We start from the raw sequence: 14,820 nt of genomic DNA, 5'->3' as shown, positions 1-14,820 counted from the left end.
GAGCACCCGATCACCATGGTGTTCATGGGCTACCAGGACGTGGAGGACGTGAGCGAGAGCAGGCGGCTGCTGGGCTTCGACGGCGCCGTGAAGGCCGAGGTGGTCCTGATCGACGAGGACGACGAGAAGTCGCTGCGCGAGAAGACGGTCACCGACATCTCCATCATCGACGGCACGGCGGCTGACCTGGTATCCGGGCGGCCGAGCCACGTCCGAGGGCGCCAGCACGGACCTGTCCTCGGACGGCCGGGACGGTGCCGACAGTGCCTCGTCGCCCCCGCCCGGAGAGGCCGCACCCCTCCCTCCGGGCCTGACCCCGGCCACAGGTACAGACCAAGAGGAAACGCTGCCAGTGCTGCATCCTCATGTGACTCAACCTTCCTCCCTCCCTGCCCTTTTATTTATTACCCACAATCCTCTCTCTCTCCTCCTGTTTCTGGATGGTTACTAACAGAAGGCTGCCTTCTCTTCCTCTTCCTCCACCTCTGGACAACTCTGATTGGCTGGCACACACACACACACACACACACGCTCTTGTCTGATCTTCAACATTTGAACCGATAATGTCATCGTCATCTCATTTCGTTCTATGTTGCCATGGAGAACACATCCCCCCCCCCACCCATCTTGGATTAGCCACATCAAACACAAGTATGATGGATTCAGGAGATATAGTTCGATACTAGTTAGTATGTCCAACAAGCAGACAAAACATTATATAAACCTGTTGAGATAGACATACCTCTAATATATATATGACGCTCCAAGGACGCTCCAAGGACAATCAGCCACTAACTAACTAACCTCAACAATCGGTCAAATCATCATGCTAGTTAGCCCAACCCCTTGAGTACGGGAGACAAAGCCAATGCCTGAAGTTATTGTCTGAATATCTACAATAATTTGAATTCATCCACCCACCTGTCTGTCTCTCTCTTTCAACCTCTAGTACAAAGACTCCCTCCGTCACACACATACGCACACACACACACACACGCACACGCACACACACACACACACACACACACACACACACACACACACACACACACACACACACACACACACACACACACACACACACACACACACACACACACACATAACTCCTCTGACCCCCACCCCCTCCAACTCACCCCCTCATACAGACTCTCTCAGGCCAGGATAGAGAGGAGGGGACTTGATGCCTTGGTTTCTTTATGTGCCTATTTATTCTTCTGTATTAGTAGTCAAGCATATTAGGGATTATTAGAGATGATTAGATTATTTAATTTCAGTTTGCTGTTGTAATTTGAATGTTTTTTCCCCTTTATTTTCTCTTTTTGGGTTTTGGTTTTGGAAACTGAAACAAAAGGCCATTGTATTAATGGGATGTCTGTTTTCACGGAGAACTTCAGTTTTAACACTCTAGTTAGTGGTAATAGAGCTATTTATCTTTCTCCCTCTGTCTCTCTTTCTTTCTGTCTGTCTCCCTCTTTCTCTGTCTCTTTCTATCTCACCCTTCTCTCCCTCTATCTCTCTCTCCCTCTCTCTCTCTCTCTCTCTATCCCTCACCCGCTCCGAGGTGTTTATACCCAGAGGCTCCAGCTGTTCTACTGGTGACATAATTTCCTCCCATTATTATTGTACTTCCTAACACGGCAGGCAATAGGAACTAGCCAAACAACCTCTGCAGCCAATAGGATCTCTCCACTCTCCAGCCGACTTCTTCTAGTGTGTCCAAAGGCCACGATGCACAGGAAGTGAATGGAAGCTATAACGAGTCTACTTTGGATTATCTCTAACTATGAAAACAGGCTTAAACATGGGGCAGGTTTCATAGACGTTGAATATGCGCCTTGGCTCAGCAAACGGGCAATGTTGGAGTGTTGCACACATCCCATCTGCACGTCCTCGGAATGTCCCTCTGACATGCGGACAAGACGTGCATGTCCCACTGACGTCAGCTGTTCATGGGGAAATGTGGCCATTTTTGCATTTTTTTTGTCTGAGACTAGACAGAAAGGTATAGATCCACCTTGACATTTTAGAACTTTTCTACATTTGTCTTTCAACTATCCAAAAAATATTTAAAAAAAATACAAAATAAAAGTACATTTCTCACTGAAACCAATATGTAGGCTACCTTTATCCACATTCTAATGAGCCAGCTTGCAGCAAGCAGTAGGTCTCCCCATTGGTTTGAGGAATGATGAAAAAGCCTATTTCAACTAACTGCAATGCCAGTACAAAAATGTCCTCACGATGTGCCTAGAGATTTAAAAAAAAAAAAAAAAGAAGAAGAAGAAAAAGTACTCAAAATGTTGGAGTAACTCTTTAATCTGTGTTTGTGAAGCCTGCCTGTAGTCTTTTAGATAAACAACATCGCCGCTGAGGACTACCAGTGTACAGCATATTAAAGTAGGCCCTAGTCATCCAATCAGAGAGAAAAAGACACTGCCACCTGTTACTATGGTTACCTGCCCAGGTCCTGGTTTACATGCTAGTGTCATGGTGCTACAGCTCATCATAGGTATCACATCTTATATTACCGCCTGGGCCGTGTTTCCCCCAAGAGCAGCCCAGCACTAAGTTATCCTCTGTCCCATTTATTTACAGCAGAGTTAGGATGAACTTAGCACTGAAGATGCTTTTTTTTTTTTTTTATCTCATTGGTGATTTTTTTGTTTGATCAGTTTCCCTTCTGACTTAGAATGGAGTTAGATGACAGTAGCGCTAAGGGGCTTCTGGGAAACAATTGTCATCAACTGGACCATTGCTGTTACTCTGCCCAGAGCCGCCTATTGACAGAGTTATGTCATTAGAATTGTGTGGGCTGGAGGGGGTTATGAATTAAAAAAGAAAGAAAAACATTGGAAAGATAGTAGTACACTGCCTCCATGTCGTGATCTTTATTAGGCCGAAGACAGTTCTGCCAACGTTGCTCAGTAAAACAACATGTCATGAAGTGGACACAGTTCTGCAGTGGCTATAACGTTGCTCAGTAAAACACTCATGAAGTGGAGAGGAGTTGCACAATAGATTTTTAGGTCCAGGAACCAAGTTTTACCAACACATTTACCTCCTAAATGGTATAACTTTTTTCAGGATATGGCACTGTACACTGGCTGGACTGCCCTGTCGGTTTACAAATGTAGGGCCTTGAAGAGTACATGCTGGAATGTGATTGGTCCCGTGCTGCGTCAGTCGGTCCTGCTGGCTGTGCTTTATGCCAGGTCAGAGGTCAGGGGTCCTGTGTAGATAAAGAATGTATAAATAAGCTTTATATTATATTTAGCAATGATTTTATTTTCCACATCTATATAGAGATCTAGAGATAAAAAAATCTTATTATGGATAATAGACATTTTTATGATGCCATATAATGCCATATGATAACAGTATGACTGGAAAAGGCTTATTTTATTTTCATTCTAACTCCACTGCTTTGCTGTGTGTGATCTCACTATTAACCCCTTATCTCCCTCCCTCTCCCACCACCACTACCCACTTCTTCTCAAGGTGTTTACACATTTGAGAGTAGATCCTGCCCCTCTAAGGCATTTGAACGTTTAAAAGTGAGTCTGTGTACCGGGAGAATGTCAGTCTGTGTGAAAACTCACTACTACTGTTACAGTATAGGTCCTCATGCCCATTTGCAGGGCGGGGGAAACTAAAAGAAAAGCCTAAGAAACATAATGTTGTAGCATGGTTTTTTGTTGCCCTGTGCCCCTTTAATGATCTACCAATATATGGCTCTGGTTTGGATTATTGGACAGAGGTATGTAGGTAGGTAAGAATCATGGCTAGTCTAATTTCTTCCTGTATGACAACAAAGCACAACTTCCTACATTCTGACACACAGCCCGAAGAATGATAAAACACATGTGTATGTGCACACACACACACACACACACACAGACTAATGTACGATATAACACACTGTGTATGAAAGGATACACAATCTTATATACACACAGCGTAGATTGGATTCAAGAATGTAGTTTCCTCTACCAAAAACACCTGTTAGGTTTGTGTGTTTGTGTTTAAACATTGTACAGCGCTGTATGTGACATACAGCTGTTGACCAGTATAACAGCCCCACTGCCATGCCTGCAGTACCCCTCCAAGACTATAGGGGTCACTCTCCTTTCTGCCTGCCTGCCCTCACAGCTCTGTGGACTGTTTTAAAACAAAAACAAAAAAGAGCCATTTTCTATTGTTCAACTCTCTTATCTTCCTTTTTACGAGTATGATACTTACTCTCAGTACTGCACTCTCTCTCTCTCTCTACTCTCTCTCTCTCTCTCTGATGTCTGTAACCTCTCTCTATCTTCGGTCAATAAAGCAGAGTTTCTCCAGTGCCCTCCTGCTGTCTTCTTGCTTGGTGGTGTTTCTTCCTGTCTGTCTCCTAACACTCACTACTTCATGGCTGCAGATTGATAAACACCTGCTATTCTGACACTGCCTGCCATTTTGCATCCCCATCTCTGATACTATCTACTGTATTATACTACCTACTGCCACTAACAAACATTCACAACACAAGAGTTGTGCTATTTCTGGAAGTCGGGGGAGTGCACCTACTGCCTGACTGACTAGACAGTGCCACCATTTTGTTTATCATTTGAAAATACAGGTGTATTTTCCCTCCTTGACGCTCCACAGACAAACAGGATTCACAGTACTTTTTTATTTTTTTACCAACCTACAGTTATATCTGTTCTAAACTGAAGAAGAATGTGATCATATATATGAATTCATAAAAATGTTATCTACCACCAGTAAGTGTAATTATGGGGCTGATCGTTTGGAATGAGAACCGTACTCAACTATGTACAATTACATGGAATTAGCACATAATTGAATGGGTGAGTCCACACATTCCTCATTGTCGGCCATGTAGATTCCACCATCAAACTAGACTCAACCATCAAACTAGACTCCACCATCAAACTAGACTCCACCATCAAACTAGACTCCACCATCAAACTAGACTCAACCATCAAACTAGACTCCACCATCAAACTAGACTCAACCATCAAACTAGACTCCACCATCAAACTAGACTCCACCATCAAACTAGACTCAACCATCAAACTAGACTCAACCATCAAACTAGACTCCACCATCAAACTAGACTCAACCATCAAACTAGATGTTGGCCTACCAACTTTCTTTATGCAACTTTTACTGAAAGAAGATATTTCTACACACTTAGAACTGTGCAGTGTCAGAGCATGCTCTGATGAAGGTCTGAGAGACCGGAAGCTCAAATGAAACACAGATCTAAGTGTGCGTAAATCTCTTCTTTCAGTTTGGACTCATTGATGCTTCCAGCACCTTAGCAAATAGTGGTGGTCACCTTGCATTCATGCAACTTAGGAAGGGAAACATCTTTGTTTTTGACCAAATTAAAATGACGGCCATATAGTTTTACACATCAATTTCATATTGATAAAAGTGGTAGGATATTATAAAGGGACATCAAATTCTATCATGTTCTGACAAGGCCTTGCGGAGTAGCCTAGTTAACTTTTTTTTGGTGAGAATACCGCCACCATGAGGCAAAGTTACACAGAATTTCACAGGCCTCCTGCTATTGTAACTAACAAACTATCAGACTAACAATCAAACTAAGCTTTCACAAGTAACACATCACTTCCACATGTGCTTTTCTGAAATTCTATTTCAATTTACCAGTCACATGGTCTAAAATTATACATTTAAAGGTGCTATAGATAACATTCAGCCACTAGATGTTGCACTAGAGCACCAGCGTGTCATTTATCCAATCAGGTGCATTTCATGTGGGAAAATGGGAAGTAGGGAGGGGATACATGCACACAACATGTAAACAACAACATTCATTTTGGACCTGCAAATCTTTTTTAAATGATCAATTCATTAATCAATCATTTTTGGTGGGGGGAAGCAATACTTTTATTCTTTTTTTTTGTTTTTTTTAGTTTTTTTTAAAGTATTACTCTACATAATTATTTATAATTATTAATTAAGTATTTTCCTTTTTTTTGCTGAAGACTGTGATATACTGCATGCATGCACGAATGTATAGGTGGTATTAGGTTCCAGTGTAAGTATCCCCAAACTGTCATGGCTGCCAGACATCATCATCATCATCATCATCATTCTAATACATAAGACACGGAGTGGCAGAGCTCATCAAGAATCAATTTAGTCATTGTATGAATGAATGAATGAATGAATGAATGAATGAATGAATGAATGAATGAATGAATGAATGAATGAATGAATTAACCAAACAATCAATCAGTCCATGAAAAGGTTATGGGTATATGTATTTAGCAAGATATCCAAGATATCTAATAATTTTTTACTTATATTCTCCTTGATAAGAGCTACTGAGTCTTACATACGGAGAGGAAGACAAGGGTCGACATGGGAGTTACTGAGGACGTCTGGGTTCGATAAGGGTTAGAGTGAATACTTTTACTCTTTTTACATTCAATTAAGGCGGTGCATTTTCATGAAAATTCAAACACATGAAAACGTTTTTCATATCCAACCTATTAACAAATAATTAAAGAGGCATTTCGCCTATTTATTTTTTAACCTGATTCCTATCATTCTGTTGCAAAGACAACGTGATAATCGGACATAAAACGTACCAATGTGTTCTGTCTCGAGAGCTCAGCCACATCGACTCCCGTGAACCAAGCTCGCGAGACACCAAACACATTCAAAAAACGTTCGTTCAAAAAACGAACGATGGGATTTAGGTAAAAAATCTGCAAAATGCCCCTTTAAGAATTATTTAAATTTTTAACTCGTTACCACCTGTGTTGACTAGACCGTGTTCTGCACAGGAAGTGAGGGATCAATCCTATAACAATAAAAGCAAATCATTATCATGACTGAACAGATGCAGCATTCAATTAAATTACAGTTTTGTCATTTCCGTCTGGAGCTGCATTACTGTCTCAATCTGTCATAATGACGTTATTCTGCATCATCGATTTGTTGAATAACTTATTTGTAACAGGTGAAGCGTGACAGACTGAAGTATGAGTGTAAGAACTGGTAATGTTTGTTTTCCCCTCCTCTTCTCCTTCTTTAATATCCTTTGATCCTCCCCTCCCCTCTCTTATACTCTCATCCTCCCTTCTCCTCTCTTCTCCTCTCTTCCCTTCCAACATTTTCTCCTCTCCTCTTCCTCTCCAATATCCTCCTATGATATCTCACCCTCTCCTCTATACTCATCTACCCCCCCCCTACACGCACACACACACACACACACACACACACACACACACACACACACACACACACACACACACACACACACACACACACACACACACACACACACACACACACACACACACACACACACACACACACACACACACACCTCCTGCTCTTCTCCCCCTCTACCATCCTCTCTTATAGCTACAGATCTACAGCGCCCCCTTGCATTATCGGGGGGTACTACATGCATGCACACTCAGTCAGGATTTAATAAGAAGCCAAATATCACACTCTCATTGCAGGGACACACATCATATTCACTGCAGCAGAACAGAGAGAACATCGCTTAACCTCTTAAGCCCTAGCCATATTTTCAGAAAATTCACATAAAAGTACATACCCAAGTAAATGGAAGATTGCTCCACTTCTACAATGCTATTTGCATGTTCTTGGTATCTAGGGAGTGTCTGTTACTACTGTATGCTTGAGTAAATTGTAATGAACCAAAGGAGAATATAAATTATCATTATTATTCGTTTCCCCCCCCCCCCCCCATCTTTGACAGTGAATAACAACACTGAGCTCATTCAGCACCTTCTTGAGATCAGGTGTACAAAAAATCTAAGCAAATTAACAAAGGGCAGATGATTTACAGGGGTTTTCATAGATACAGTACTGAATTTTGCCATCCGGACACATGCAATATGAAATATGAATATAGAATATAGAATATCAGGCCTATAAATTACCTTATTATGGCCAAGTCATACATCTATGGATCGGGTAACATCTCCTCTTTCCAATGGCAGAGAATCTGGATTTAGTCTGGATTTAGTACCTGTTAGTGCCTGTTACAGGGCAGCAAAAACCATGAATGAAATCTACTGTAAGTACAATTACTTTTATATAATGTCCATAGATCCAAAATGTTTTACCGGATTGCAATTTTTTTTCCCCTAGACGTTCACAGAAAGGTAAAGAAACAAAATATGTTGTATTTTATGGCAATAACGTTGAGGTTTGTTTGACCCGTGAGATATAAACACGTCAATATTTCTAAGAGAAAAATGGTTGGACTTCCGTTGTCGGTGGCTGGCGTGAGCTGGGTAGTGTAGTTTTATGAAATTTAGATGTCTATTGAAAGCCCTGGGTCTCCTCTTTCTTAGGACTACAATGATTTCATGAGTGCTTCTTCTTCTCATGTCAAAACCATCCGTTTTCCAGTGCAATACGCAGAGATTTTTATAAGCTCATATTTCGCTAATAACACTTACAAATTTTGGTAAACAAACATAGTGCTGAAAATATACATTTGACTGCAACATCACTTAATACGGACTGTATTGATCTATTTGTGATGTGAAATAGATCTCGGCCTGGTACTGGGCCGATCGTGCTTAAGAGGTTAGACTTTTATTATATTGTACAATGGAATGAGGAGAAGGGGGGGGGGGGGCAGAGACTGTAGACTGAGATTAAACTATAGCCCTGAGAGGCTAAATGCCTAGAGTATTATATTTATGTATGTGCGTTGTGTGCCGGGTGCCAGGCCATTGAGCCTGTGTCGCTTGAGGTTGGGTGCTAGTGTCTAGAAAAGCCCTGACCCACCCTCCTTAAACTCATGGAGATTTAATTTAGGATTTTTTCATTTAAAAGTTACTTGGTGGCTGTAACTGAGGGGTACAATTCCCTGACTGTATTAATAAGTATGGTATCATTAAACCACTACTGTCTTATGTACATTACTACTGGCCATACAGTACACAGGTATATGATGAGAACACCTCCACAATGACACGGTTCCACACAAAACTGGGTTTAAGAATATTTATTAGCAGCAATGATAGTATATAATATACTTTACGTAGGGTGCGCTTATAAGGCAAAGGAATGTGCGTAAGCAAATCAATAACGTATGTCCATTCTCATATTACGCAGGAGATAATAAATACCACCTGTATCTTAGGAATTATATCTATGGTACACTAGGAAAGGCAGCGGGAGATACTGGTAGGGTCCCTCCGGTTGTAGGCCAGCAGGGGGAGGAAATGTTCGAATGCAAACTCTGGATCAACGGGGAATCAATAAGCTCCAGCTACGGGGGCGGTACATTACTCCCTTGATCAGCAGACGAAAGCAGCAGCTGTAATCCAGGTATGCGTGCAGCATAGGTGAAAGCCAGCCAGCCTCTCCAAGAGACGGGCTCGAGTGATGTTCCTCACGGGTAAATCCCACACAGTAGTGGGGTGTAGACGATTCTCCTCCGCTCCAATAGCCACAGGACCAAAGCAATATAATAATAATCCAGCCGGAAAGGGGCTCTGCATTCACCGGTGTAGATTCTCCGGTGCGCGGTACTTCACATTAACTAGGTCGAACTTGACGTTATTCCACTAAGCTCTGACACTTTACTATCCTATTCGCACGCGGTTATAAGTGCTCTATTTAGATGCACGGTTGCTCACTTCACTTGGTCGTTGACTCGTGATGAAGGCTTTACGTTTGAGGGTAACACGTTTCTAGGTTAACTCGTTCGAGAGTAACTTGACTTTAGGCTAAGTGCTGCTGTCTCAATGCTCTATTTGGGGCCAAACGGGCCCTACTTCACCGCACGTTGTATCGTGGGTGAGGCTTCACTTGGGTAACTCGAACTACTTCTGTATTCACCTGCGCCGTATTTATACGTTAGGCGAACAAACTAGTACCAGCTTTATTCCTGTCTCATATCCTTGCGCAGAGCCGTTCATGTCCAGGCAAGTCTTTGGCGGTGACTTTGAACCAGACCTTGGGGGTATGGCAATGGCGCCTAAGGGACCGCTGTCCAATAGGAGAACGAAATATTATGGTCTGTACTAGGTTAAAGGGATATTCCGTGTATATGTACAAAGAATACACAAGGGATATCAGACGATATACAAATATTATGCAATATATATCAATCAATAAATATATATATTCGGTTTAATCTGATCCTTCGTAACAGCCGCCTCCTAATTAGTCCCACCTAATTAGATAAGCAGAGACAGATTAACCGCACTGTCCACTACTCAATGTCCGTTGTGAGGGTAGGGCAGTTCACAAAGTCAGTGGGTCATGGTCGTCATTAAGCGAGTCGGGGAGCCTTGGCAACTCTATCAGCCTCGCCACGGGTCGGTTGTATGTCCTCCCTTGGACGAGCACTTCTGCCGCTCTGACCTTTCCGTCGGCACCAGTGATCACTTTGCTTACGCGGCCGGCCGGCCACGCAGCTCGGGGTAGTGACTGGTCTATGATCATGACGACTGGACGGGATGAAGGGGGGCTTAGGAGGAAGCGGGCCTGAGACTGCTTTGGTCTGTGCTTGGCTGTGCCTCCTCCTCCTCCGTCTGTTTCTCTTGTTTGCTCTGTACCCCGTCTGAGGAGGGGCCGGTTCCGGCCGCCCCGTCAAGGAGTCGCTTGGGGTGCTGGGTTCGAGGTCAGCTACGTCTGGAGCGCAGCTGAGGGGGGTGGAGTTCCGAACTCCCTCTTGTGCCCACGGTTCTCTCACAGGCCTCTCGCTTAATGTCAATAGCCTCTCAACGGGCTGTACGAGGGAGTGGCCGGTGTCGCTCGCCTTTGTGTGTAGGCAGCGTGTAGACGTGGGTTGACTGTCAAGTCCGTAGAGGGGGCCCTGGAGCGTCCATCCCAGTCGGGTCTGAACCGCGACTGGGCATCCTTTGGGTCCGATGTGGGCCGCCTCAATTGGGAGAATGAGGTCCGCGTGGTCGGAGCCGATGAGCAGGGTCGGTGTGGCGCCGTCGATAAGTGGTATAGGTAGTTGACGTAGGTGCACATACTTGGCCATCAGCTGTGGGATGGGGTAGGTGTACTGAGACAGGCCTATGTCGTGGCTGGTGAAGACGTTGGTTATACTATACTGCTTCTCGGGCTGGTCCACCGCTGCTATCTTGAAGGAGACCTTTTCACCTTTTATGGTCTTCTGGTCCCTTCTGATGGTGCGTATTGTCATGGTACCTTTGGCACCCCGCAGGCCCAACTGGGCTGCTGCGGAAGCGAGGAGGAGAGTCTTTTCAGACCCATCGTCCAGGACGGCGTAAGTGTCCAGGACCTTGTCCTCGTAGCTCAGGAGCACTCTGACCACTTTGATGAGCACTCGGGGGGTCCCGCTATGCTGGTCAATGTGGAGCACTCCTGTGCTCTGGATCGTCTGGGGTGGTGCCGACTCGCGGTCGTCCGAGTAGCACCGTGACTCCCAGTGTCTGCTGTAGCAGTCGGAACAGTAGGGAGCGGTCTGGTGGATCTTCGGTACTGGTGCCACCGCCTCGGCATGGTACATTACCGCGACGGGCCCACTCTGTTGTCCTGGCTGACGCCTGTTGATGTCATGCAGGACCTCCAAGTGGGCGCCGCCGCACCTGCGCACTTCTTCTTCAAGCGGCACGCAGCTGCCATGTGGCTGCGCGCGCAGCGGAAGCAGCGGCGGTGGTCCTTGATCCACTGACTCACCTCATCCGTGGTCAGCTTCTTGAAATCTTCGCATTGATACAGCCGATGTTCCCCTTCACAGTACTGGCATTCAATCTTCCACTCCTCTTTCGTCGAGGGGGTGTCGTGGTTCTTGTGCTGCGGTACTGATTCGGCTTGGTGCATAACGGTCACCGACCGGCGGTTATCATTTGATCCCCGAGGTCCTGGTCTTGGGCTTGGTCCACTCCATACGAACGTGTCCAGTCGTAGGCTGCTGACCTCCCTGGCGAGGAAGTCAGACAAGTCTAGGAGGGATGCCTCTGGACCGTTGGGGTCGCGGTGGTCTCTCTGCCGCCGAAAACGCTCTTGTCGGGCGGGAGGGAGCTTCTCTAATATTCTCTCTACATTAGAGTTAGCGTACAGTCCGTATATCCCCTTTTCCTTTTGGGCCCCCAGCATCCCTACCAGGGACTGTACCTTGATAGAGAGGTCATCCAATGCTCTGTTGTCTCTGGCTGGGGGGAGACGGTCAATGTCTCTTATCTCCTGTATCACGTAGTCCCATATGCGTCCATAACGTTGGTCGAGGGCTACTAGAGCCGCGGTGTATGGGTTAGTAGAGTTGGAATATGCCAGCGCTATATTGTGCGCTCTGGGCACCTTCAGGTGCTTGAGTAGGATAGCATACTTGTACGTTTCATCCGGTACATCGGACATCATTGTCTCTAAGCACATTCGTAGCTCTGTGTACTGTGCTCTGTTCTCGTGTGTGAAGTCCGGGAACGTCGGTGTGCCAAGGTACGATGCCATGGATGGCTGGCACATCGGTGAGCGTTGGGGGAGAGGCCTCCTGGGCGAGTCTCCCCGTGCGTGTCGTCTTGGGCTGGTACTTGGTGGGTACCGAAGCCCGGGTACCCAGGTGCTGTTCCTCGGGGCTGGCGGTGCGTCAAACTCACCCGTGAGTTGAGTCGGGGGTTTGTAGCGCAGTGCCTCGGGGCTGACGTCTGGGCTGTACTGGACCTCCTGGTCCAGAGTACGTTGCTGCTGGTCGGGGCTGTACTGGGCCTCCTGGTCCAGAGTACGTTGCTGCTGGTCGGCTTGACATTCCTCCTCTTCCTCCTCCTCTTCCTCTGCTAGGTCCTGGAGTCTTCTGTTCAGTCTCTCGGCGTGGTCCGGTTCTTCCCGGTTGCTGGGTCTCGTATGGACCGGCCGGGGAGGGGGTTCGGAGACGTGGACAGGATCCTCCTGTTGGCGGGGTCCCGGGTCGCTTGGTCGGGTAGGGGAATGTGTCCTAGACCCTTGTCGTGACGATCTCCGGGAGCTCCGTGCGGAGTGAGGGGGTGTCGCCATGGCAATCAATTTGTCCATCAGCTGCGCCTGCAGCCGGTCGCGCTCTGCCTCGCGCTGGGCATGGGCGGCTTCGCGCACTGCTTCGCGCTGGGCATTTGCGGCGTCGCGCTGCGCATCGGCGCGGCGTGCTGCGCATCGGCGCGGCTTCTTTCAATGTTCTCTTCCGTCTGAAGGCGTCTGGTCTCCAGTCTTATGCGGTCGTCTTCACTCTTTTGTTGCGCCTGGAAGCGCTCTCGCTCGGTTGCAGAATGTTCGCGTTCACTGAGGGCTTGCGCTTGGAGTTGCGCGTGAAGGCGCTCTCGTTCGTCTGCAGCTTGTTCGCGCTCGCTCGTCTGTTGCGCTTGGAGTCGATCGCGTTCACCCTGAAGTCGATCGCGTTCGGTGGAGGCTACCAGGGTGGCGATGAGTGCCTGCGCCAGCATCTTGTCCGCTTCGCTGGGGGAAGACACAGGCGGAGGTGATCGGCTTCTGGCAGTGCTCGTTGGAGATCCGTTCTCCTGTCGCGCTCCGAGGAGATCCATCTCCTGGGTGTGCGTCTCTTCTGGTAGTGGGTCGGGTTCCGTCCCTGGAGCGCTTTCTTTATCCTGGAGCTCTCCGGGGACTACCTCGTTGGCGTCGGCGGGGGGTAAAGTCATGTCATGTCCCTCCTGGTCCCCCCCGTGAGCTTGGTCAGTTACGTTAGAACCCACTAGGGTCTCTACTGGCGGGGTCGCCTGGTCGTTAGGGTTTGGCATACTTTTACTATCCGCTTTAGTTATTTTATCCGTATTTAACTTCCTTTTAAAGCTAGGTATTGGACTGACAACGTATGCCTCTAGATAAGGAGGTGGCTGATGTCTGCGCTGCGGGCGATCTAGTTTAGGAGAACCGTTTGTGGAGTGTTCATCATCGGCCATGTTAATATTAATATTATATTAATATTACGCTAATTACTATCCGGGGCTCGAAGGACCAATTGTAACTGAGGGGTACAATTCCCTGACTGTATTAATAAGTATGGTATCATTAAACCACTACTGTCTTATGTACATTACTACTGGCCATACAGTACACAGGTATATGATGAGAACACCTCCACAATGACACGGTTCCACACAAAACTGGGTTTAAGAATATTTATTAGCAGCAATGATAGTATATAATATACTTTACGTAGGGTGCGCTTATAAGGCAAAGGAATGTGCGTAAGCAAATCAATAACGTATGTCCATTCTCATATTACGCAGGAGATAATAAATACCACCTGTATCTTAGGAATTATATCTATGGTACACTAGGAAAGGCAGCGGGAGATACTGGTAGGGTCCCTCCGGTTGTAGGCCAGCAGGGGGAGGAAATGTTCGAATGCAAACTCTGGATCAACGGGGAATCAATAAGCTCCAGCTACGGGGGCGGTACATTACTCCCTTGATCAGCAGACGAAAGCAGCAGCTGTAATCCAGGTATGCGTGCAGCATAGGTGAAAGCCAGCCAGCCTCTCCAAGAGACGGGCTCGAGTGATGTTCCTCACGGGTAAATCCCACACAGTAGTGGGGTGTAGACGATTCTCCTCCGCTCCAATAGCCACAGGACCAAAGCAATATAATAATAATCCAGCCGGAAAGGGGCTCTGCATTCACCGGTGTAGATTCTCCGGTGCGCGGTACTTCACATTAACTAGGTCGAACTTGACGTTATTCCACTAAGCTCTGACACTTTACTATCCTATTCGCACGCGGTTATAAGTGCTCTATTTAGATGCACGGTTGCTCACTTCACTTGGTCGTTGACTCGTGATGAAGGCTTTACGTTTGAGGGTAACACGTTTCTAGGTTA

At 46.3% G+C, this 14,820-nt stretch overlaps 1 protein-coding gene across 2 annotated transcripts in view; it reads left to right on the top strand.

The window, feature by feature from the left end:
* palm2akap2 (PALM2 and AKAP2 fusion) overlaps positions 1-14,820 on the top strand; it is a 177,212-nt gene that overhangs the window by 71,500 nt on the left and 90,892 nt on the right. Inside the window, exon 1 of one of the 2 annotated variants that reach the window (XM_084324585.1) lies at positions 212-326. The exons of the other annotated variant lie outside the window; for it this stretch is intronic. The gene's annotated coding sequence lies outside the window, so the exon portion shown is untranslated. Of the gene's footprint in view, positions 1-211; positions 327-14,820 lie in introns of those variants that run through there. 2 annotated transcript variants of the gene reach the window in all.

Source organism: Notolepis coatsorum (genome assembly GCF_963971535.1).
Source record: "Notolepis coatsorum genome assembly, chromosome: 11".
Taxonomy (NCBI): domain Eukaryota; kingdom Metazoa; phylum Chordata; class Actinopteri; order Aulopiformes; family Paralepididae; genus Notolepis; species Notolepis coatsorum.
The sequence above is the reverse complement of the archived record's forward strand: the minus strand, read 5'-3'. Positions and strand labels throughout refer to the sequence as shown.